Source organism: Ambystoma mexicanum, chromosome 3q (genome assembly GCF_040938575.1).
Source record: "Ambystoma mexicanum isolate Mex_15411 chromosome 3q, UKY_AmexF1_1, whole genome shotgun sequence".
In the NCBI taxonomy this organism is placed as follows: Eukaryota; Metazoa; Chordata; class Amphibia; order Caudata; family Ambystomatidae; genus Ambystoma; species Ambystoma mexicanum.
Genome location: NC_090926.1, coordinates 647,120,729 through 647,147,668, shown reverse-complemented (window position 1 = coordinate 647,147,668; position 26,940 = coordinate 647,120,729). Strand labels below are relative to the sequence as shown.

Here is a 26,940-nt window from a genome sequence, read left to right as displayed (position 1 = left end):
TGTTTCATAAGATTACTGCTACATTTATTTTTGATTTCCGATTTTAAATGCATTCCTCGTTAATCATACTACTGTTACTTTTTAGATGTCATTAGGTAGTTCTGTCTTTGAACTAGAAAGTCAGGAATTACACTCCAAACGGTTGCATGTATCTTTGAGACCATTGGGTCAGAGAGAGGACACAAGACAATGTTTGAATAAAGCATGTGATGACAACCGCCACCTTCAGGAACCTGCAGAGGAGCAGAATAGAAATTCCAAATCTGGATCATCAGTAAACAACCCATGCAAAGCTTTTTCAAGTAAAATGTATGTTTTCAAACATTTTCATTAATAACTAAAAAACAATAGCTCATTCCACTGTTTACATTACCTAGACATTGTGGTATGCAGTCCCCTTTGCAATTAACTTTTACAAGTGTATAATGTGTGTATTTTATGACTTATTAATATCTACTCAATACGGCCAGTAAACTATACAAATGTATGCCCCAATCCTGCTTTAAAATTATTGGACTGGCATGCATTGCTTCATCTTTCCCAAATCCAACATGTTTTTGAATCTTGTCTGAAACTAGCAATCCTACAGTACGAGTTCTACACTTGCCATAGGTTAAGGCACTGTTTATCAGAGCCAAAGATCACTTAATCGTTGCCATACGTCTATTCTTCAGTATAACTATATAACAGCCGAAAATCCTAGCATCCTTGAAATGATTGTGTAGGTAATTTCATTCTAGTCAGAGATTCCCCACCCTTATCCTACATACACCTAAGAGCATGCATCATCTACATTAAACTGTTACATGTATATTGGCTACGCCGCTACTTTCTCTAGGCAGAGTGAAAGGTCCTGTTGCCTGGAATCGTTTGGTACATACTAATCAGGTTACTCACCGTAGTGACCACCTTAGTCCTAGTCCATAGTCCCCTTTCCTCTATACTTATGGGACATCTCTCTGTCCTGTGGGACGGGACCGGAGCACTTTGTAAAAAGCATCCAAAACAAAATCTTTTAAAAAATGTGTCCTTCCTCTCTTTCTTACGCGGTGCCCGGCACGCGGCCGTAGCCCCGCCCACCTTGGCCTCCGCCCGCGCATCGCCCATCAGTCCTTTTCTATCGCCAGGTCAGAGACCTATTAGCAATAACAGAGGAACCTTATTAGAGGGGACGGCGGGTGGGCGTATGGAGGAAAGGTGACTATGGACTAGGAGTAAGGTGGTCACTACGGTGAGTAACCTGGTTATACTCCTACGTCCCGTCCCCTTTCCTCCATACGCCTCACAGAAACTACGGTGGATGGAACAGGTTTTTCACCCAACTGAGCATCAGCTCTTGAGCTCATGTCCAGACAATAATGCTTACAAAAAGCAGATGGGGAGGCCCAAGTAGCTGCACTAGCGATGGACTCCCAGGGGACATATTTCTGAAAAGTGACCGAGGCTGCCTTGCCCCGTACCAGGTGTGCATGAATACCCTTAGGAAGTTTCAGTCCTTGGACGGAGAAGGACTCCGTGATGCAGGAGGCGATCCACCGAGAAATAGTTGCCTTAGACGCTGCTTACCCTGAGGGTTGCCGAAGGTCACAAAGTTGAGAACAACTCCTAAACTCAGAAGTCCTGTCAAGGTAGAACTTAAGAGCCCTTCTGACATCAAGACAATGCAGAACCCTTTCAGCCTCTGAGGCAGGGTTCGGAAAAAAGACTGGTGGGGAGATTGACTGATTCAGAGGGAATTAAGTTACCACCTTCGGTAGAAAGGCCAGGTTTGTCCGTAGGACCACCTTGTCCTTGTGAAAGGCCAAGAAAGGATGCTCCACTGACAAGGCCTGGAGCTCACTCACTCTCCTCGCTGATGTAACGGCGGCCAGAAAGGACACTTTCCAGGATAGGTACTTTAGGTCCACCGTGGCCATTGGTTTAAAAGGTTTATGGCACAGCGCCGTCAGGACTACATTTAGGTCCCATGGCGGGTGGGACTACGAACAGGAGGGTAGAGGCGTGTCAAGCCTGCAAAATGCCTCTTAACCACTGGGTTACTCAGAGAATAAGAGCATTGGTCTGTAGAAAGATAAGCGGAAACCGCTGAAAGGTAAGTTCTGCATGACAGAATGTGAACACCCGACTAGGGAGGACACGAAGGACAGCACTGTGTCAATGGTAGACACCCTTGGATCCAACTGCTTTTCCAAACACCAATGACAGAACCTGAGCCATTTAATCCTGTTTTGGGATCTGGTCGAGGGTTTCCTGGCTGCCTGGATAATACGCATGTTATCCGTAGACAAGTCAAGATGCTCTAAAGACTTGAACTCAGGCACCCTGCCGCCAAGCTGAGCGATTGTGGGGAGGGGTGCCACATCTGTTGTTCCCCTTGATGAAGAAGATCGGGGGTCACTGGTAACCTGATCGGCGGATACACCGACAGGTGTTGAAGTTCTGAGAACCAAAACCTGGCCGGCCACCACAGAGCTATGAGCAGAAGGGAACAGGTCACAGAGTTCTTCAGCTTCCAAATTGCACGATGGACTACAGGAAGAGGAAGAGGTGGGAAGGCGTAAGCTCTCATGTTGTGCCATGGAATCTCGAGAGCATCCCCCAGAGAGGAGGCTCTCAGCCCCCCTCTGGAGGCAGACTGAGGAAGCTTCTTGTTCACCGCCGTAGCGAAGAGGTCCACCTTCGGTGTGCCCCAACGCAAGAAAATCCATGTGAGGACCTCCGCCTTCAACTCCCACTCGTAGCTGACCGCTGTCCGCCGGCTGAGGGCATCCGCTGGGACATTCAGCTGGCACGGGATGTGCACTGCAAGCAGCCAAACACCATGAAGCACAACCCACTCCCACATCTGGATGGACAGGTCCACGAGGGGGGGGGGGACTTTGTTCCCCCTTGCTTGTTGATGTAATACATTGACACCACATTGTCCATACGTATGCGGACCACCTTGTTGACAATGAGCGGTCTGAACACCCTGAGCGCTAGGAAGATCGCCAGAAGCTCCAAATGATTTATGTGCAGGAGCTAGTCCTGAGGCGACCAGAGGTCCGAAACCTGAAGAAGGTCTAACGTCGCACCCCACCCCAGCAGGGAGGAGTCCGTCGTGATCGTCACTGTGGGGGCTGGGTCCTGAAACCCCACACCCACCGACAGGTTGCTGAGAGATGACCACCAATCCAGGTCCACTCATGGAATCCGGAATCACTACCAGCTTGGAATTCGGGTCCACAGCCTGCCGCCAGGAACTCCTAAGAGCCATCTGGGCCTGTCTCATCTTGAGACGAGCAAGAGGAAGAGCCAGCACGCACGAGGCCATGAGGCCCAGAAGCCTCTGGAACCACCAGGACGACATGCTCTCCGACTGCGCAAACATCTGACACGTGGCTAACAGATCCGCCATTCTGTCCCCGGTCAGGTACACTCTACAGTCGATCGTGTTCCAGCGAAAACCCAGGAAAATCAGGTCCTGCAAGACCGTCATGGAAGATTTCCGCCAGTTTACCAACAGCCCAAGATGGAAAAGGAGCTGAAGGAGAGACTGGAGATTGCCCGCTGCTGCCAGCAGACAAGGGCTGCGCAAGAGCCAGTCGTCCAAATAAGGATACACATGGATACCTTGGAGACGAAGATAGGCCGCAATCACCGACATCATCTTCGTGAAGACATGCGGCGCCGAGCTGAGGCCAAAAGGAACCACTCGAAACTAAAAGTGCTCATCTCCCAAAGAGAAGCGGAGGTATCTCCTGTGTGGGTTCCAAATCAGGATATGCATGTACGCATCCTGAAGATCCACGACGCTGAGCCAATCGCCCATATGCAAGGAGGACCGTATCTGGCTGGGCGTGATCATCTTGAATTTCTCTTGGGGTAGGAAAAGATTGAACTGGGAAAGGTCTAGGATGGTACGCAGGCCAGCCTGGTTGGGTTTGGGCACCGTAAACAGCCGGGAGTAGAAGCCCTCCCCTCATTCCCCAAGAGAAACAGGTTCCACAGCTCTGAGGTCCAGAGGTTTCTGAACCTCGGCTTTGCGGGAGGGCGAGCCCGATTGCTGAAAAGGAGGGTTGACGGGTGGGGTATGGGGTACAAGAAAGCGGAAGCCCGCCCGAGCGACTGACAAGACCCATCTGTCTTCTGTGATGGTCTGCCACGCCTCCCAATGAGACGCGATGCTCCCTCCCACCTGGGTCTCGTGCGAGCGCGGAAAACCCTCATTTAGCAGCTTTATCGGCGGCGTTGCCACCTGAACCTGAGGAGGAGGCAGAGGAGCGGGAGAAAAACTGCATCATTTGTTGTCTACGGCAGTTGTTCCCCCGCAGGGGTATCCACTCTGCGAGATTTATGGTCGAGGAAGCCCCTAATGCCAGAGGAAGGTCGACTTTGCGACAATGGTCTCTGGGTTTTGAAAGGAGTCTTAACAAGGACCGACAAGGACTTAGCTGTCTGAGTGCTATCCTTCGTCTTGGTGAGCTCTACATCTGTTTCAGAATGAAAAAGCTCCTTCCCATCGAACGGAAGGTCCAACACCTTGTCCTGCACTTCTTTTAAGTCTTCCAGCTTCTCGACCGGGATAAACTCCTCAAACTCCGCCAGACCTTCCCACATCCGCATGTTAGCTCCTGCTAATATCAATTCAGCATTGGCCTGCCTGAGCTGCAAGGCCGAGTTGGCGAAGATTTTCCTCTCGAGGGAGTCAAGGAGCTTATCCTCCTTTCCCAGAAACTGAGTAGCCGTCGTGGAAGAGGATGCTGCAGGCCTGGACTGCAAAGTGGCCACAGCCACCACTGTGGAGGACGGGGCGGACAAGACGACAAGGCCACCTCTTCCGAAGAATGCAGCCTGTATCTCGCGTCAATTTTCTAATTGACAAAAAGTCCAGAGTGTGGCTTTTCCCAGACTCTGCGGACCTCGGCCAGAACGTCCGTCTGCAAGAACAGGCCGGTATGCTCCAAAGGAGACAGGGTGAACGCCCCAGAAAGCACGCCCTCCTGCGGAGCGGGTGCATCAGGCACTGGAACATCTAAGAAACTCATGTCCAGAACCCGGTCATGAAAAGCTCTGATAGAGCGGGGAAGGTCCTCGTTGTCCTGATCGCCTTGGACATCATCAGACATCTCAGGATCCTGCTGAGCCGCGTCAGGTGCTGCCTTGTCCACAGGGGACAATGGAGGCAAAGGCGGAAGAGTCGGGGGAGGCACCGTTGGCAAGGGAGGCACCGGCGGAAACACCGCAGGAATAGGTGAAGCCGGAGGCGCAGGTGGGCATATCTCCCTGAAAAGCCCTTTGAAATATTCCCTCATTTTGAAATGTACTGAAAAAAGCCTCCTCCAGGGAATGCCTCGGAACCTGAGGAGACCTCTCACGAGGTGGACATATCCAGGGATGTAACGGGGAAGGGTGCCACACAGGCCCCTCCACCGAAGTATCCACATAAATCAAAGGTGCCGACCCCACAGGCAACAAAACATTTGCGGAAGAGGCATCCGGTTATTCCAATTGTAAACTGGCCGATAGGGATGCGCACAAGGGACTATGTTCACCCGAGGGACAAAGTCCTACACCTGAGGCCGATGGCGTAGTTGTAGGGGTAGCCCCTAAAATGGCCGCCGCGGTCGTGGCAGGAACAGGCGCCATTTTGTCCTCATCTGAGGGGAACTGCGGCACGTGAGGAAGTGAGGTAGGGGTCCCCGTCGATGGATCAGGGGTCTTAACTTTAGCCTTAACATAAGGGACCTCGGCAGAGCCGGTACTGTGAGGCCTGGAATGTTTGTGACATACCAACGGCCAAATTAGCCTTCGAAGGAAGGACCTCAGCACTGCCAGTAAAAGAAGACCTTTGCTTCTTTGCCCCCTCAACAGGTCTGGTGTCACTGCAAGAGCGGGAAAGGTGAGAAACCGCTTTCACCGACAAGGCCTTGACAGGCCTCTCAGAACTGTTGTTAGCTTTAGCCTCTGAACGAGGGACCCCGGACTCAGGCCCGGTACAAGCCTCATCTGCACGGGCCTCGAACATCCGTTCGGTAACAGCAAGCCCACCCAAGGCCTCGGGGCGCACCCCGGTTTTATTTTTGAGGGAAGCCGAAAGAGAGGCCTCAGAGCTAGCTCTGGTACCCTCTGACCCAGTAGAACTGGGCCTACAAACAGCCCCCACAGGAGGGGCCTGGGAGCGTGCTCCGGTATCCACAGGCCCCTTACGGAGACCCTGGGAGTAAACTCCAGGACAATTATTCGGCCCAACGGGCACCTCAGGGCGAACCCCGGTGGCAGAGCGATCAATGCTCCTGCCGGCCCAAGAGGAACCCGGAAAGGTATCCCCCGGCCGGGGGGCTCTGAAAAGTAAAGAATTTACCGGGCGTTTCTTCTTTTTGTCGATAAACGCCTGAAAATGTGAAGGAGGAGTTTGTCGGAACACCTCCTCCCACCGCTCCAACCAACGTTGAAGTGCCCGGACCGAAAAGGGAGTCGCAGTAAAAACAGGAGTCCCAACGGTGATCCGGACCCAAGCACTGTAAACAAAGAGGATGGGGATCCGCCCTCGCGAAACGACGGTGACACGATGAACAATCTGGAAATCTAGCCTGAACGACATAGACAGACTAGTACACGATCGCTAGCGAGAGCCAGAGAGGAAAAAAGGGAAGACAATCTTCCGAGGATGCGAAGTGCGTCCAGTCCCGAACGAGCAGAGAAAAGGACTGATGGGCGATGCGCGGGGCGGGGCCAAGGTGGGCGGGGCTACAGCCGCGTGCCGGGCCCCGCGTAAGAAAGAGAGGAAGGACACATTTTTGAAAAACATTTTTTTGGATGGTTTTTACAAATTGCTCCGATCCCGCCCCACAGGACGGAGAGATGTCCCATAAGTATGGAGTAAAAGGGACGGGAAGTAGGAGTATGATATTAAATATATTTAATCCTCCCTGTTAACGATAGACATCTTGAAAAAATAAGTGGGATTATAAACAGCAACCAACACTACACATTTTTTATTGGAAATTTGTTTTAAACCTTAGGCATCAGCAGTGTACAAATCGTTATAATGCAACTGTACATCAATAACAATACATCACGCAGATTATCCAATGGCCCTCTGAGGCGGAGTTCACGCTGTGCTAGCTTACATGAAATAAATAATAATAAAATAACAGACATTCAATGAGGTATAGATAAGAGTTACTCGACAGCATTAGCAACTATGTCAAGGCCCTGCATTTATGTTTGGAACCCTTCCCATATGCTCTGCCACCTTGGTCCAAAATCTCATCACTGGGGGACACATCCAAAACATATATAGAAAATCCGCTAGGGACTGTTACACTTAGGGCAAACGTCAGCGTTGCCCGGACAGAGTTTAGCCAATTCAGCTGGGGTATAGTGGTAAGTAGACAATATCGTGCCCATACATCTGGTATCGCATGGCCCACACCCATTTCCCACAGCGACTCTGATATATATCCAGTGGCCTGTTGCGCTTTGTAATACAATTCGGTCACCAGCCCACATCTGCTTGTGGCCTGGGTGATCGTGTAAAGCAAGGTGTGAGTTTCCAGTTCAGCAGGGAAAGATGGTAATTTCCTATGAAATATTGCCATCATTCGAATGTATTTTAACAGTAAGAGCGGGTTACTTAACAGTTTAGCTGTGAATTCAGATCTAGAGACGAAGCTCCCAACAGAAAACATAACTCCCATCTTAAATTGTCGCTCCACATCCCGCCCGATCTGTACAGTTCTGTCCTGTGAAGGTAGAATAATTCCTGCAATACGGAGCGTATATTCCCAAATGGTGGAACAACTTGGCCCATGCCCTGATCATTGTCTGCACGGGTCAAACCTGCGTCATCCCCATATTGCGTTTCCAAATATTACTGAACAAGGATCCAATGGTTTTGCTCCCAGCACCTCAATATCTACATGGCGATGGGTAAGAGGTAAAGCGTACAAATGTGCAGCAAATTGTGCTTGGGCCAATAAATAATACAACTCCAAGTCAGGAGCCACCAGGCCCCCAAGCTAATATCGTTTTATCATGCCAGTCTGGCAGCACATGTCCCCCAGACGAATCCGGAGGCCATTGAGCCTATTTGATTAAAAAACAGCCTACTGGCCATATTGGTACGTTGGTGAAGTAATATAGAAGTTTCAGAAGGACTATCATCTTAATGAGAGAGAGGCGGCCATACAGAGATATGGGAAGCCTGGACCAGTAATCCAATTTAGCACCAAGTGATGTTAGGTACATAGCTAAGTTATCAGCAAGCAGGGTACCAGTGCATCTTGAAACTCAAATTCCGAGATAAGTAATTGTTGTTGGGGCCCATATAAATCTAAGAAAATATCCAGGGGGGTCCAAGTTGTTTGTAAGTGGGAGTAGTTCTGATTTTGACCAATTTACACAGTATCCTGAGAAGGACTGTATTGCATCTAAAAGTGAGCAAAGATTTTGATCAGAGTCACGGTTGAACAGTAACGCATCATCCGCGTACAGGGATTTTTTTATTTCTTTTATTTTGTTTATTGGTTTTATCATGTACACCAAGAATTTACCATACATTGACATTTTTCAAAATCCGTTCATGTTCATTTATAGTTCTCTCCCCTCATCCCTCTCCTCACTCCAACTCTCTCCCCAAGTTCTTAACCAAAAACTGTAAACATGGCTATCGCGTCTTGCTTGTTTTTAGATAGTTCTTGTCTGCGGCATAATTTCCATCCAATGAGCTCTTGGTTACCCTTCCTGTTTCTGTTTGCCTTTCATTGTTAATTCAGCATCCGTGGGTCTGAGTTTTCATGGGGGTTTTCATCGGGTGAGGTAAACAGATCATGCACTACTGCCCTCCAAGCCGTTATATCATCTGAACTTTCTCTTCTGCCCCATTGGAGTGCTTCATACCACACCACTGTCTCTGCCATGGACCATGTTTTTAGGTCTTCCCACCATCTATCTATTTGTGGACCTTCCCTCGCCTTCCATGCAATTGCTATTCTCCTTTTTGCCAGTACCCAGGCTAGATCTATCATTCTGTTAATTGGCTTAGCATTTTCGTGGCGTCTGTAGACCCCAAGGAGGCATGCTTTTGGCGACCATAGATATCCCGTTACACCTGATTCCTTCAATCTTACTTCCATTTCCTGCCAGTACTCTCAGACCACTGGTCAGCACTAGAACATGCGTCCCATACCTGCTTTTTCCTCTCCAAACCATGGGAAATTCCTCACCTCCGCCCCAGGAATTGCGATATCAGTTGGAGAGTAATAAATGCTCTATGGAGTCTGTAGTATTGGTTCAGTCTAGCATTCCTTGAAACTTTCTTGGGGCATAGCATCGCTTTCGACCATTACCTCGATACCCACGTGCTCTTCCCTTTATGCAGGTCTTTTGGTAATGCTTCTAATAGTCCCTGGTGCAGCCTGCGACTGTGTGTCCTCATTCTGACACATCATATAACAATCCCAGTATTGTGTTCTCTTCTCCCTGGTTTGGGAAATCTGGCCATTAATTTTTTAATGCATGTATTATTCTGGAGTGCGTTATGAATTGGCCCAATGCGTATGCCAAATGTTTCCCTGCAGAGCCAAATGTTTCTGCAGAGTAAAGATCTCCTATGGTTACTATACCCTTTTCTTCACAGTATACCCAGCTTTTGGCTAGGTGTTCCCTAGTATCTCCATGTATGGCTGTCAGGGGGATATGCAGGGAGTAGGGTTCATCTAGTTTAAGTATTACCTTAGTTATGCACCATATCCGTTTCCCTAACAGCAGGAGGTCGGGGGTGTCTTTTATCCTCGCCTGGCTGAGCCATAGTACTACTTTTAGGAGGAACGGGGCCATACTAGGACTCATCAGGGTATGATCATCTGTTTCGATGTCAGCAAACCAACCTGCCACACAGAGCTGGCCTGTGAGATAATAGAGTTCAAAGTGTGGGAGACGTAACCCTCCTTCTGCATATTCCCTGTACAAGACATTCAATGCTATTCCTCCTTTACCACTTCCCCAGATAAAGCTGCCAGCATCAAGGTCAGCTCCCTAAAGGAGGCCCTGGGTATGAGATACGGATATTTACAAATTGGTACAGTAAGCGGGAGATGGCTATCATATTAAGGAGAGCTATTCTGCCCATCACTGAGAGGGGCAGTTTTCCCCAGAAACAAACCGAGGCTTCCAATCCCGACATCGCTTGCAGGGTGTTTTATTTGTGTGTGTCACTAATATCATGGTGGATATTAACTCCTAGCTGCCTAAAGGTGTGGACCTTCCACTGTAGCCCTAGATGTGGCAGGTACTTCTCATCTACCCCCACCCAACCCGCAAGTGGGAAAAGGCAGGATTTCTTTTTGCTAATCGAAAATCCCTGTCATTGTAGCAACATTTTCTAGCACCTCTATATATGTCTCCAAATTGTGTTCTGGGTGTTTTATGTATAATAACTTGTCATCCGCGAAGCGGGATATCACGTGTAACATCACATATACTCGGAGTCCAGTATCTTTGAACATTTTCCTCATGTATATTGCTAGGGTTTCTAATACCAGAATGTACAATAGGGGAGACAGGGGGCAGCCCTGTTTAGTGCCTCTGTGAATTGGGAACTGTTCCAATATGTGTTTTCCTGTGCGCACTCTCACAGTGGGGCTGCAGCAGAGCACCTGGACCCACCTCAGAAAATTGGTACCCATGCCGTAGCTTTGTAGAAATACGAACAGCCACTCCCATCTAACTGAATCAAACACTTTGACGGCATCTAGTGCCACCACTGCGCAGACCTCCAGACAGTTTCATGTTTTATCTATTACTGCATGAAACCTTCTCAGGTTTTCAGTAGCGGCTCTACCCGGGAAGTATCCCGTTTGGTCTCGGCGTATCAATGTTGTCACTACTTTTTTTAATCTCTCTGCCAGCACTGCTGTAAGTATTTTGGTGTCTTGATTAATCAGTCATATCGGCCTGTAGGATTCGCAGAGTCTTTTATCTTCGCCTGGTTTTAGGATCTGGAGTATGACAGATTGTTCCATGCTGTCAGGTAATTTTCCTTTCACGTATGCCTCTTCAAAGGTTTGTCAGAGTATTTTGCATAGCTATAATGTCCTAATCTTTCCCAGTGTTAGAGGTATTCTTGTTTTAGTTCCATCAGTGTTCCTTCTGATCTCACATCTATGATCTCTGCTCCCTCTATCTTTTCGATCTTAGCTTGAGTGTCTGCAAGTCGTTGTTCTAGCTCTGTTCTTAACCCTCCCACATTAGCTATGGCTGCGACACTTACCACCACCTTAAAGGCGTCCCACAGGGTCCTTGTTTCCTGCACGCTTCCCAAATTGAGACTGAAGTATTGCCCTATCTGTTGCCCTAATTCCTCCCTGACTTGGCTGTCTCCTAGGGTTTCCACTCTTAGTTTCCACGTGGGAATTGGGGTGGGATGGTTGCCGAGTATCCATTCGACCACTAATGGCGAGTGGTCTGAGAGCGTTCTTCCCTCAGAAGAGGCCTCGGCTACATCCCCCAGCTGATATTTCCCAGTGAGAACATAGTCTATTCTTGTATATAATTTATGCACACTCGAATAAAATGAGAATTCTTTTTTCCCTCCATGTACCCATCTCCAGATCTCTTGCCGTTCCAGTTCCTCTATTAGCATGTTTAGGGCCTTGTTCAGGGGTGGGGGGGCATAGGGGTCGAGCTCTATTGTCCGATCTGTCTAATTTCAGGTCCAATGTGCAAATGTAGCCCCCTCCCCCTCCCCCCAAGATCCATGTCATACCCCTATAGGGGCTAGTCTGGTGTACAAGGAGCAGAAAAAAGCTGCTGTGTTGTGGTTGGGTGCATAGGTGTTTATCAGGTAGACGTCCTTCTTGTCAAAGGACCCAGTGTGTACAGGGATATTATATCTGGAGGCCCAGAGACATGGACACTACAATGTCCATGCTTTAACCGGATCATCTCCTATATGGGTTCAAAGCATAAGGTAAGAGGAGGACGACAGGGGGTATCCTTGCCTCGTACCTCTGCCCAGTTTAATAGTGGAGGCGAGCACACAATGAGTCCGTACCCTGGCAGCAGGAGACGTGTGAAGTAATTTGATGTAATCGATAAAAACTATCCAAGTTGAAACAGAATACAAATTCCCATGAGATCGAATAAAATGCCTTTTTGGCGTCAATTAGCTGGCACCACATTTTTGTGCGGCTTGATTTCGGAGAGGATACAAAAGAGGCACCTCAGATTAAGAGCAGTAGACACAAAAGGGATGAAGCCTGCCGGGTCTGAATGGACCAGGCATGGCATCAAGGGTGTCAGTCGGGATGCAGAAGCTTGCGTGATGATTCCAGTGGAGTCATCACGAATTCCCTGGCGGTAACCTCCTCCCATGTGGCCAGGGGACAGCAGCCACTACATGATCCTGGGGGCGGTTTTATGATGAAGGATCACATGGGAGGAGGCAGCTACAGGGGAGATGTCATGACTTCACTGCACAAGACGCAGTATCGCCCCCTTTCCCATAAGGAAGAACCCCTAATAACCAAGACATTTTTTCATGAGGAAGACTCTCTGATGCCCCAGACCCCTCATGGCATACTGTCAGATATGTGTTGCTACTGGATGTCCTGAGTTTTAGTGGTGAAGTGAGAAGCCAGAGCAGTACAGAAGGCCTGTGAGGGAACAGGAGAGGTCGAGACTGCAGGATTGGCCAGCTCCTTGCATATTTGAAGGACTGTGGCTGTTAGAGGCCACAGAGACGCAGGTTTGGATGTGTGCTCTCTTCTCGGACAGGACTGAGAGTCTGTATTGCCTTTGGAGCAGGCAGCAGTCCAGTTTGTCAGGGGATGCCTCTGATACCCTCCACTTCCTCTCAGCCACCCTGCACTTGCGTTTCAGGGTGGCGCGGTCGGAGTCATACCAAGAGTTGCACTTGAGGGTAGGTTTCAGACGGATTCTCATGATAGGGGCAAGGACGTCCATAGTGTTGGAGATAGAAAGAGGCAGGTTAGAGAGGGCTGCGTCAGAGTGTGAGGAACATTCCCACCTTGGAGCAAGTAAGGCATTACACCCTTCCTGACCCATAAAATAAAGGTTTTTGAACTATACTTCAGTTGTCTGTGTCATCAAATCTAGTGGAGGCCTTATAATTTCGGTGGATGTTACTCTAAATTTGGAAATTATCCCTCAACCAACTGATCTGAAAGACCTCCAACATTTGGTGGCACATACCCCTGGAGGTGAACGTATTCTCCTGTTTAATGTTTACAACATGCCCGTTATGCCATCTGGCTTAGCAGTCATGGAGAAATTACAGGACTTTGTTAATGCCTGGGGGAAATCAGCACCACTGAAGACCATATTCTAGTGGCAGGGGACTTCAATCTTCAACTAGAACCTATTAGGCAGTTTGAGGGGCTGTGGGAGGACCAAGACAATGGGCCTCATTACGAGTCCGGCGGTAGCCCTGCCGGTGCTACTGGCGGGTTTCCGCCAGACTCGGAATAATTTACTGGCACTTGACTTCCTGGTAACACCGGGGGAATTCCAACCCCGGCGGTGCAAGGAAGTCAGGCGCTTGCAAATTTTAAGTCCCCATTCCCATAAAGTCCTTTCGGACTCAATGGGAATGGGGACCATGGAAGCACTGGCATCGTCGCCAGTGGTGCCGGTGCTTCCGTGACAGTCTGCCTACCGTGGCCACTGTGCCTAGCTGGGTCAGACCTGTCGGGCACAGCAGCTCCGGAAGGCAGACTTGTACCTTGCTGGTCAGGAAACAACACTGCCGGTAAGCTTACCGGCACCGTTGTTTCCAGACCGGCAAAGTTATAATGAGGCCCAATGTCTGGGATATTGCTCCTTGGTGGCAGTTAAGCCCAGGAAGGTACATCGATTAGCTTTTGAAACAGCACGTATCCGTTATGGTTTAGAAATAAGGGCTTGTAATGGTTGGTTCCCAAGGACCAGCCAGCAAGTGAGACATATCAAGGTATCAATGGTCGTCCTACCATAGATTATATCCTGGTTATGGCTAAAGACTGGCGCAAATTAAGATCTTTTGAGGTGCTTTCTAATTTTGCAAATGACCATTACCCATTATGTATAGGTTTCAGTTTTGACGAGGATCAAAACTTGGCTGCTACGAACCAGCCAAGGGCTGAACCAATTACAGTGACAGGGTACGCATGAAAAACAAGTAAATGATCCAAGATTATCGATCAAAGTTTGAAACTGCTAATTTATTATGCTATTTTGAGCAACCTGGGAGAGATCTGTAGCAACCAGAATTCAAATGAGGGTATCTTCACAGAATATGAGAATCATATTGGAAGTCCCTTTCCCTATTTTACCACTGCAGCAGCCAATATAATAAAAAGAGCTTTAAATTAAATTAGCGGGTACAATACAGATTGTTGGGATGTAAAGAAACCGATATTGGCTTGTTTGGAAGAGGGCCTTGCTGTGAACAAGGCAGTCTTGCATCAGAGTAGATCCAACTACAAAAAGCTCATCCGTTAGAAGAAAGCCCATGTTATACAAAAGTGGTCCTATTTACTGCAGGCATTCGAAGTGGGTGATGGGTGATGTGGAGGCAGTATTTTTCGACAGTGATCCCCCTTAGCCAGCCACCCACCCCACCTCATGTAATTTGTTTTCTTACGGAGGCGTGTTTGAGGGTGGATGATTTCCAATTGAATGTGGCAGTTGTAAATAACGCTATGGGTTCACAGAAGAATGGTAAGGCACCAGGGCCGGACAGGGTCCCTCTACATTTCTATAAAGACCCCTGTTTATGAGGTCCTGTACTGTGTAAACTGTTCAAGGCAGTTATCAAACTTAAAGTAGCTCTGAACTCCTAGCAGCATGCTACAATAATCCTGATATATAAGAAGGAGGATAGAGATTCCCCCGCGAATTACAGACCTATTTCATTCATGGATAGTGCAGAAAGGTTTTTGGCAATGCCATACCGTCCTATCTGCAAGCCTGGGCTGAGGAGAACAGTGTTGTCAGCGATCTCCATACTGGGTTTCAGAAACAAAAAAGCACTGTGGATCAAAGATTTCGAAAGTTTCTATTCGTCCAAAAGTACAAGGTGCTTTTTAGGATGAAATTATATGTTATTTTTGTGGACCTCAAGACTGCTTTCGACAGGGTCTCTCGCAAATCGCTTTGGCATGTCTTGAGGAACAGGAATGCGCCTGCACACCTGATCTCTGCAATCCAGGTATTGTTAAGCAACAATAAAGCAGTGGTGTACTTTGGTTTGGTCGGTGAAGTTACTGATGCCCTTTGATGTCTGTAAGGGTGTAAGACATGGATGTGTCCTGGCCCCCTATTATTCTGTATTTACACAGAAGAGCTTACTGTTTCTTTGTTGCGAGAATATATGGATTGTCCTAGAACAGGCTTCGACAAGTTTCCTTGGGGTAGTTACCAAAAGGACACAGATGATGCTGTCCTTTTGGTAACTACCCCACATGGACTGAGAAACAACTTGGAGGTCTTCATGAGGAAATGTTGGGAACTTGACCGCAACCTAAATACTGATTAAACAAAGGTTCTGGTTTTTAGACCCCCATTTGTGAAGGGTTGGAATGTAAATATAGTTGTGGCCAGGAAATCCTTAGACTGTACGACTACCTTGGTATCAGATTTCAGGAGAATTGTATGTGGACTGCTCAATTGGATAAGGCATGCACTACATTAGGACAGTATAGCTGTGCCCACAGGTCTTTCTTTATGAGACATGGCAGATGTGTGATCTCCCCAGCCCTGAAACTATATTGCAAAACAAGCCATTTCGGCCACCCTTCATGGTGCAGAATTATGGGGGGGGGTGAAAACACAGTATGTTCGGAAAGAGTAGAGAACGAACACTTTAAACATTTGCTTCAGATCCCCCCTAGGCACTCCCAATGTGCTGTTGCATCTCGAGCTTCGTGTGAGTCCAATTGGAGAACAAGTCTGCCTGTACCCTGTGCAATATTGGATCAGGTTGTGGAGCACAGAGGGGCTCAGGGAAATATTGGGATGCATTAAAAATTAAATTTGAGCACCCTAGTGGTGTTTCAACAATCCTGATTGGTCAATCTGGGGGCTATACGAACTGGTATAGCCCGCAGATTGAATATAGCCCAGAGTTTAATTGATCCTGGTTACCGCCCCCATTAAAAAACACTTACTGCCTTGCATTCAATGAAAGTGTTCATCTTCATGAAGCTGCGTCCCATTACAGAACTTGTTACAGTTCTGTGTGCAGTGTTGGCAGGGAAAAGTGAACTCCACAAATACTTTCGATATCGTCAGTGCGAGCGTGACTGACGTGGACCCTCAAGGAAGGTAAGGAAATTAACGCTTAATGTTTAAGCTCTGGCAATAATTTATGTGCCACGTTGCGGTGTGAGCAGACATAACATAGCTCAGCCCCTTCACGAAAGTTAACAAAATAAAAGCTTTCTTTTAAGCTCCGGTAATACTATCTGTTGCATTGCTGCCTGAGCATATATAATGTGTCCTGTCAACAAAACTAAGTAAAGGAAATCTTTATTTTCGGCTCCTTAACAGTGCAATACAAGCGCTGCAAACAAGGAAACAGAAACCACTACAAACTAAAGTAAGCAACCCTTACAGTATTGCCCACCTACTGAATGTTAATTATACACTCGTTTTTATGATATAAATGATTACATTTTATATTTACATTTAAAACAACTAACTTTGTCCGTGTATTGCCCTACCTGATTTTAAAACAAAATACTTGCACATGCAGTTGCTTTGCATAATTAAACACTCCATCCCAATGCTAATTACCTCCCACTACCCTATAAAAAAAAGCCACAACCAAAAAAAAAAAACAACACCTGTAGAATAGCAGCTTCCACTTTCTACTCCTGCACTGTGTGTATGTTTACTACAATGGCAGAAATTAAAATAAATATTTTTCTTTACAAAACTACCCTTTCCACCCTCTAACCCTTTTCCCAATAAAAATGTATTTCTGATGCATTCATTAGTCTATCTTTTTTCTAATTTAATTAAACACTGAGGGTGTTCTAATAGCTTTATAGACCTGCAGCTTCGGCCGTACCGGGCGTTATGGTCAATCATACCTTGTTAAAGGCCCTCGGTTCGCTCGGGCCATTAACTCGGGTCTTCAGGGCCCATAACGCCTGGTACGGCCCTCTCTGCAGGTCTATAAAGCTATGTTGAGTTTAGATGGGACAAATATATTGTGGGTGGTCCATGTAAAAAACGTTTTGTATGGCCTTGATGAAATTGGGCTGAGGGATGAACCACAAAATATTAGCAAAGGTGCTTTACTTAGGCTGAAGAGAAAAGCTCTTGTTGCAGCTAAGACAAAAATGGAGGAAGCTGTCAACACATTGAAACTCGGGCCAGATTACCTGGCGTGTAAACCAGACTTTGGCCAAGAAGATTACATAGATTACAAAACTCCATCCTATGCTAGAGCTTTAAATGTCAGTATTCGACTTGGGACATTTACGATTGCAACATTTACACAGTCTTGGGTTACTGGTGAGTTGGGCATGTGCTCTTTATGTGGCTTAGGTAAGGAAACCATTGGGCACTTTTTGTTCAAATGTGATATGTTAAAATCTTTAAGAGCCCGGTACCGGAGACCTTTGCTAAGGAAGGTGTAAAATTCCAGAAGCCCTAAATGTTATAAATGTTGCGCTGATCGTAATACTGTGAACTGTAGCCTAATATGTTAATTGCGCAGGGCTGCGCAGAAGGAAAATGTGTTCTAGCTCTGAATGAATAATTGATGTAGCTTCAAGGATGCACAACTTTGAAGTTAACAATATGCATAGCGAATGTAATGTTCATAGGGCTGCAAGTATACTCTCCCTATTTTATTAATTAATTCTTGAGGTCAATAATACTTATCTTTTATTGTTAGCTTGCTGATTATTTATATCTTCTTTTTATCTCGTTTTTAAACTGGAAACAGAGAGGTCCACCGCGGAAGTACCCCAGAGGGATACATTTTCCTCCAGAAATTCCTGGCAGAGAACCCACTCAGGGAAGGTTTAGAATTGCCTGCTGAGTGCATCCGCTAGGGTGTTCTCCTTGTCGGCCAGATGGACCGCAGTCAGAGGCACGCTGTTCTACAGAGCCCAGAACCACAATCACATTGCTTCTGTGCACAGTGGTAAGGAGCCGATTTGTAAAGGCTTGAGGGGCTTTTTTTCAGAGATACTACACACTATGGTTGGGGTAGAGGCAGAGAGGCACCCTTGCCAACACTCTCAAATGGTAGTAGCGGATGAGCAACCAAGGCTGAGACTCACAGGGAGGTGATGCAGGCTGGTTCTTGGGGACAGCGAATCCCCAAATCCCCACAAAGGAATGTCTACACACCTATGTGCTAACACTGGTCTTTTATCACATTACATAAGATTTCGGTGATTATGTACAAATAAGGATTAAGTTACTTACCTGGAACTATTGTTCTCCAGCATGGGTCTGGCATGGATTCACATGCTCATAATTATTCCCTGTCGTCTAGATGGGAATCCTCAGTAAAAGAAGAAAGTTTCACTTTAAAACTGTATTTCTCTTCTAAACTAATCACTGTCCTCTGGGTCATACTGCACCCATCCAATGACAGTCCTCTCCCTAAGCCCTGCCTATTTTAGCCATCTTCAGATTTGGTAAGCACTTAAAGTGGCAATATGACCAAGAAGAGCCGCACAGGGGCCTGGAGGCAGGGTGCGCATGTGAATCCATGCCAGACCCATGTTGGAGAACCATAGTTACAGGTAAGTAACTTAATCCTTCTCCAGCATGGGGTCTGGCGTGGATTCAAATGCTCATGAATAATGAATACACAGCAGTACACATTACACAACCACAGGAGGTGGCAAAGCGCAACAGAAGCAATTAACACTTACCCCTGGAACAGACTCATCTTATGTCAACAGGTTGCGTACACTGCCTGGCCGACTCGAGACTCCTCCATGGAATCCCTGTCGACGCAGTAGAACTTCGTGAAGGTATGCGTGGACCTCCACGTTGCAGCCCTGCAGATGTCAAGCATGGACACACCAGAAAGGAACGCTGTTGTCGTAGCAATCGCTCTGGTGGAGTGGGCTCTCGAAGGGCCCGGCAGAGGCTGGTTCGCCAGTCGATGACAGTGCATGATGCAGCTAGAGAGCCATCTTGAGATGGAAGCCTTGGACAAGGCCTTCCCATGGTTCACAGGTCCAAAGATCACAAACAATTTAGAAGTCTTCCGAATACTCTTTGTGCGAGTCACGTAGAACTTCAAGGCACGAGCAACGTCCACCGAATGCAAGGCCCTCTCTGCAGGCGAGGAAGGGCTTGGGAAGAAAACAGGCAACACCAAAGACTTGTTGAGGTGGAATTCTGATGGAACCTTCGGCATGAAAGTGGCGTGCGTACTGTGAGAAACCAAAAGGTGTCTCACCCGCTAGTCCCCAGGGATCTGTCATTCAGGTGGCCAGGACACAGTCATCGCTTTTGCATCCAGTTCCTTGGTGAGGAGTCCTCGGGGAGTGGGACACTGGATGGTGAGATGTGGTATCCCTCTGTTACCTAAAAACTTAACCCCATCCTACCCGATGGGATATTTAGAAACCCAACCTCCCCCCACTTCCTGCACCAACATGTTTACACGGACAGCCCGCTCTGGGAGAAAACAGACTTACACCTGAGTTGTGTACCTGACATATCCCAATATAATGGTCAGACAAGGTCAGGCAATTAACGACAATCACTCACACCTGACTTCCATTACACTTCCCAACACAGATAAAAGGGGGAGCATGAGAGCACACTCTGAGCGAGGCAAAACACACAAAGGTACAGCAGTTTCGAGTCAGCAGTTGAACAAGGGGAGAAAGATGGGCAGGCACGAGAGGTTTGTGAGAGAGGCAACACCCTTGACCTTTTTGGCAGGAAGCCATCACTTTCAAGAAACCTTCAATGCAGAAAACATAAGACCAGGAAACCAGGCTGAAGAATCCTCCACTGTAGGTCGGAGATACCGAGGGTTCTCCCGCGTAACTCGCCAAGGCTGGGAGCAGCAGCAGACGCTGTGGTATCGCCCTTGGCTCCAAGAACAAAGCAGCGACAGAGAACAACACAGCTGGTGAGTTGGGGAGACCGATGCCAGACCGGTCTGTGTGGAAGTTAAGGTTGCACGCAGCAACGTTGTAAAAAGAGCACTGGAACGAACATTGTTAAAGGCGTGTGATGAAAGGCGTGAGTGAAGCTAAATTGCTGGTGAATATTTGAAAATTAGAAGGAAAGATATGAAACAGTTGACAGATTGGCCCGGCACTGTTAATGTCCTCAGTCGAAGGTCTCTGTACGGTATCCTGACAAAAGTAACGAAAGTAGAAGATTGATTTGAAGTGCAAATTGTGTGAAGTGAATCAAAGTGATCCTGCAATGGTTTAAGCAAAACCCACCGCACATTGAAAGTCTTCGATTCTGTTATAAAAAGGGATCTGAGCCCAGACGAGGGGGATCCATGGTCTGAGTCCAGAGAAGGGAGACCAAATTGTGAACATTGTAGAAAAGGGGTCTGAGCCTAGGACGAGGGGAACCCGCGGTCCGAGACCGAAGGAGAGAGAACCGTCTTTAATTTGTGAAAGTGAAAACCCTGACAAAGGGAACTTTTGTGTTTTGTTTGTTACATCAGGCACCCTGCAATAAGACACTGTCATTGCGAGAGAGACTTTGATGGAAGGCACTGATGCCTATGTGTTGTACTGTTACCTCGTGGCCAAGAAGCCGGAATGTGTGCTAGGCCAGCACTTGCCGCCTTGCCCTGTGCTGAAAACGGAGGGAAGCCAACTGCTCAACTATACTAACATATCATTTCTTGAACACTTTTCCTTTGCATACATTGTTATCTCACACCATTTTGTGTTTAGAAGTAAGGATTGGAAAAAGGTTTATTAGTATAGGCCCTTTTATTTTGACAGACTCCACGAGGACTCTTATTATTTGATGGTTGTAGCTTGCTCCCATCTTTAGATTTAGGTTTAGATAGGCATTCTACCAACCCATTGAAGTTCAATAAACAGCCTTGAACTGTAATCATTTGTGTCTGTCTTCACTGTTTGATACCATGCCTTCCTTACAGTACGCAGTACCACCCTTGATTCGTGGAAAGTCACATACGGCTACTTGCAGGATAGGCCCTGGATCTAACCCACAGGTCTGGCTGAGGTGATGGCCACAAGCAATGTCGTCTTCCACGAGAGAAACTTGATTGGGGCTTGATGCATAGGTTCGAAAGGTGCCCCCATGAGTCTTATCAGGACGACGTTGAGTCCTCATGCTGGGGCAGGTGCCTTCACCAGAGGGAAAGATCGAAAAAGCCCCTCGAGGAACTCCCTGATGAGTCTATGGGACCACGGCGAGGATTTTCCCGGGGAACTAGTGCAGCGCGAGATGGCCGCCAGGTGTACCTTGATGGATGCGTGAGCCAGCCCAGCTTTTGCCAAGGACAGCAAGTATGGAAGAATTTGTGGAGCCATGACCCTCAGAGGGGTAATCTTGAGAGTCGACAACGCCATGGCTTTGGCGAGGACCTCCCTGCAGCCCACTGGCAACCCATAACCTCCAACTCTAGGGCTGCAGAAGCCATGCCTTCAGGTTCAGAGATACTGGGTTGCGATGAAGGATTACGCCTCCCTCCCTGGTGAGCAGATCCAGAAGTACCGGCAACTTGACTGGAGGCGACACTGACAGGCTGAGTAGGTCCAGATACCAAATCTGCCTCGGCCACGATGTGGTGATGAGTATCATCTTGCACCAATACTGTCTAAGTGTGTTGATCACACGTAGCAGGAGAAGAAACTGGAGAAAGGCGTACTGAAACAGACTTTCCCACAGGCCAAAAGATCGATCAGAGGTCTGCCCCATTCAACAAACAGATGGTCCACCTGATCTTGATGACGTTCCCACTCGTGACAGCAGTGCAGCTCCCCGCTGAGGGAGACGGCGATGGTGTTCTTGACGCCTGCCAGGTGTAACGGGACGAGGAACATCCCCTGTCCGATGGCCCAATGCCACAAGTCCTGAGCTTCCTTGGAGAGCTCTGGGGATTGAGTGTCCCCTTGTTTCCTGATGTAGAACATGGTGGTGGTGTTGTCCGTGAAGATCCTCACTGTCATGATCTCTGCTTCCAAAAGATCAGGGTTTTCCCAACTCCCTTGGAAGCAGATCCATAACCCAGGTTCCGAGTGCCAACCAGTCTCAATTGGGATCTTTTGGACCCAGTCCTGGCGCCAGTGGCACCAGGCTCATAAATATGCCCAGTCCCAGCGCTGGAAGCGCCGGGCTCATAATGCTTGGGTGGACTTACCTGCAGCAGACCATGCTGCTTACTTGCCTGCCAGTTGAGCCTCTGATCCTCTTCTGTTTGGAACTACTTTTCCTGTTGGGTGGGGCAGGAGCCACTCCCTAGATTCAGAACACTGGAACTCTTCTGGAAAGCAGGAACTCTTTTCTTACCTAGGCGTGGCTGTGGAAGGAGACACCTAAGCACTACAGGAGGCTATTTAAACCACACCCGATGGATGAATCTTGCTTTGCGTTATTCTGCATCCTCTGCAGCAGAACGCTCATCGTGTCTTCTGCATCTGATCCTGGGCCTAAGGAAAAAGGCTTACCATCCTGAAACCAGTCTTCAGCAACACCTATAAAGACAAGAAAGAACAGGTTAGCATTACGGTCTTCAGTGACAGCTCTTCACTTACCTGGTCCATCGGCTGTCACCAACGCCTCGCGCTGCATTCCGGCATCTGAAAGACAAAGGCTTACCTACTCTTCGTGCGCTCCGGAGGTCTTCACACTGCATTCCGGCATCTGAAAGACAAAAGCTTACCAATTCTTCGCACGCTCCGGAGGCCTTCGGCGCTGCATCCCGCATCTGAAAGACAAAACAAGGTGAGTTTAAAGACATTGGGGAACTTTAATACTCACGTGCCATTACTCCTTTCCACATCTAACCCAGTGGGTATTCCGGCACCCTGCAGCCGCTCCGAACTTGTACCTGCAAAATAAAAAGACAGTTAGAGCGCATCGTGAAGCAGGCAACAAGCGCTTACTTACGTGCTTCCAGGCGCTTCTATTCATCACACGGGCTCCATCTTCAACTCACTTCAGCCCGTCATCCGCCATCGCCGGAACCCTGCAAAACAAGAAACATCATTACTAAAGACTTTAAAGACATTAGAATTACTCGAAACTTACCGTTCGTGCAGTAAACGACGGACAGCAGTCCTCTGAAGTCAAGAGGCCTGCCCCCCTTATCCAGTGAAGAAACTGGTTACAGCACCCTGCCCCGAGGCAGATGGAAAGCACGGGGTTCACTTACCTAAGGTGAGAGCGTTAACCTTTGGGGTTCTACAGGAGAAGAGAAAGGGAAGAAGAGAGAGACATTCAATAACCCAGTTCCTTAATCCCATATTTTCTATCTGCAGACATCTTACCCTTCGAGTCAGACATACAGTGCACAGAGGTCCAGCCAAAGAGCCAGCCGTGTGTTACACATCACCTTTGAAGATACGGTATACGCCCAGTCAAGACCGGCGCCTCTACGGGAATCAGGTGAGCGTTACACTCACCACCTTGCCTCTCAAGCGGTAGAAAGCCTTGAGGGCCCAGAACACTGCCCGTAACTACAGGATGTTGATGTGCAGATCCTTCTCCTCAGGAAGCCGCAGACCTCTGGTGTGTAGATGTCCAGTGTAAGCTCCCCCACCTTCCAGAGAGGTGACCAGCTCCTGGAACGGCAGGGTTTGAAATCCTGTCCACAGGCTGATGTGGGAGCGTACCCCCCACCACTCTATCGCCCACCGGAACTCCTCCTTGAGGGGGATCGTGTCTGCAAAATTCCAACACTTGTATCCAATGTGCATACAAGAAGTAAGGGTTGCATCTGCAAAGACTTGATGGCCATATCCATTGCAGTCTCCAACGACAACAGCTGCTGTACCTTCCCTTGAATGGCTGCTCGCCTGTCCAAGGGGGACGCCAGGCAAGCCACTGTGTTGAGTCTGGTGCTGAGGAAAAGTGCATTCTGCGATGGCATTAAGCAGGACTTCGGATAGTTCACGGAGAACCCCTGCTCCGTCAGTAGTCAGACGGTCTCCTGCGTATGCTCGTCGGCCAGTTCCTGGGAGTGGGCTCGTATCAGCTAATCCTTCAGGTACGGTTATATGTGCATGCCCTGCAGACACAGGTGGACTGCCACTGTGGCCAGGAATTTTGTGAACACCCTTGGGGCCGACTTTAGGCCGAAAGGTAAGACCTTGAACCGGTAGTGTGGGCCTTGTATCACGAACAGTAGGAACTTTCGATGTTTCCTGTGGATGGGGACATGGAAGTATGCATCCTCTAGGTCCAACGACATAAAAAATCCCCTTCCTCCAGTTGGCCGAGCATGTGCTGCAACGTGACTATCCTGAATTTTTGGGATTTCAAGTACTTGTTTAGACGGCGTAGGTCCAGGATGGGTCTCCAACCCTCTGTCTTCTTTCTGACCAGAAAGTATCAGGAATAGACTCCCAAGCCCGGAGCCGTTGGGGAACTAGCTTCATCGCCCCTTTACGTAACATGGCCGGCACTTCTTCCAGGAGCTAAGAGATGTACTGCTCCTGACGGGGAATCAGTGGAATACGAGGGCAACTGCGTTGGAACACCATGGTGTGTCCCTGGGCGAGAGCGTCCAGCACCCATCTGTCGATGGTGATCTTCTTCCACTCACTGATGAACCTCATCAGCCGGCCTCCCACCGGGGTGCATGAGGGGGGGCTCGACGCCTTGGCCGGTTCAGGCTTGCTTTTACTTGGGCGTCGGCGCCTTGCCCTGTGGGTGCCAGCAACGCTGACCTCTGCTACCGTAGGCTTGGGAGCGACCCCTGTAGGCTTCCTGTATGGAGGATCGCATAGGCTGCCTGTATGATGTGGAGTATCCCTTGGATGAGCTGCTCAATTTTTCCCTGGAGGAGCGAAAAGAGGACGAGCGATGCTGCTGTAGAGTGCCAAGGGAACGTGCCGTTTCTGTGTCAGTCTTTATGGCTTGAAGGGATTCATCGACCGCCTTCCCGAACAGATTTTCGCCATCAAAAGGTACGTCCAGCACCTTTGCATAAACATCCTGGTGAAGGTTTGTGGCCTTCAAACATCCCTGCCGATGAAGGCAAACTGTTTCCCCATCTGTCAGAAGCTTGTGTCTGCGATGTCCACTGCCACCATAATAGCATGGTCCGACGCCACCTTCCCTTCCTGAAAGAGGGCAAAGAACCTCAGTTCTCTTGTCATCAGGGAGGAATTCCAGGAAGGGGCCCAGCTTGTACCAAAGCTCTCGGTCATATCGGGACAAGATAGCCAGAGCATTAGCTGCCTTGGTCGTGGATGCTGCTGTGTAGATGACTCTCTTCCCCATGGCGTCCATCTTCTTTCCCTCATAGTCCGGGGGATAGGGGAGAACTGACGATGCAGAGGCCGGCTTGGCCTAACGTTTCCTTGCGGCAGCCGACACTAATGAGTCTGGCGACGGTTGTGACCTCAAGCACTTGGGTGCGGAGTCGGCACCATGCATTTCATTTCCAACCTGTCTCGTTTGGTTGGAGGCGTGCATGGGTTTTTCATGAGGGCTAGGCCTTCCTCCAAAATGTCGTCCAAGAAGGGTATCGCCATGATAGTCTTCCTCTTGTACTCCCGTCGTTGATATAGGAAACCCTTCTTGGTTTTCTCGGGCACCAGCTGGAACAGTTCGGAGGCCCTGGAGATCAAGTGGAATGATCCCACCTCGTCTGGTGGAGAGATTATGAGGGGCGTCCAGGTGCAGTGATTCGTCATCTGCCAGGAGGAAGTTCTCATCTTCGTCGGTTTCCGTGGCCGTGTCCGTAGCATTGTCAGTGTCTGTGTGTGTATCTGGGTCTGCTGGTGGAGTTAGGTCCTGACGCGGTTGAGGAGGCTCACACGGCGGTGTCAGATGACGTTTCCTCTTCTTATGTGGAGGCTGGTCAGGGGCCTGTGGTACGACGTCTTCCTCATGGACTGTATGAACGGATGCTTGGTCGTCGGCCGTGGATGCGATATCCGTTGGCGGTACGTTGAACTTGGAGGGCAGATATGGGGCCTCTTTGCGCCCCCCCCCCTTTTTTCCACCTGAGGGCTGTGTACCAGAACCTAAACCGGTGCCTGCATCCTTCGCTGCTGCCTCTGCTTTCATGCCGCGCTGGGGAGGCAGGGACACTCTCTGCGCTGTAGGGACCACCCTCGTCGGTTCGGTACCACCCACCATAGCAGTCGCCCCAGAGGAAGTGGTTGACGGGGTCTTCTGCTGCGCCCCAGGAGCCTGCTGTGAGGCCTTCTTCTCCTCTTCCTCTGGCCTATGTTTCTCTGATTTGTCCCGTAACTTGGCCAGGGTGGAGGACTTCCTCTTTGAGGATGAACCCGATGGCAGGCTGGCTGATGGGGCAGATGGCGATGGCGAACTAGCCGAACTGGGATCTGCATCAGCGGCAAACCCAGCGGAATCAGTCTTGCGGCGCATGGCCTTCTCTTGGACCCCACGGATGGGGCACCCTCAAAGGACTTCAACCTCCTCCCAGAGGGAGACCACTCCTGGGACAGACAGGTCCTGGGTGTGGCATGACACTGCTCGGAGCACAGATCAGGGGCCTTGCTTGACTTGAGCCATGCCGCCAGCCTGCTATACCGTTTTTTTTGTTATTTCCTTCGAGAAGCCCAGGCATATCTCGCACCCATCCTCGTTGTGGTCTGGGTGCAGGCAGTACAGACCCTTCTGATGTTGGTCTTCCACAAAGACGTTCCTTAGCCTGCATCGGGTGCCGGGCCTAAAAAGTGTCCTTCACTCCTTTTTCTCCTCCGTCATGGGGGCAAAGTAGGCCCAAGACGGCCTTCGAGAAACTTCGACGAATAACCGCCCATGAGAGGC

At 48.8% G+C, this 26,940-nt stretch overlaps 1 protein-coding gene across 4 annotated transcripts in view; it reads right to left on the bottom strand.

The window, feature by feature from the left end:
- TBCD (tubulin folding cofactor D) overlaps nt 1–26,940 on the bottom strand; it is a 2,839,019-nt gene that overhangs the window by 1,133,977 nt on the left and 1,678,102 nt on the right. The window lies entirely within an intron of this gene.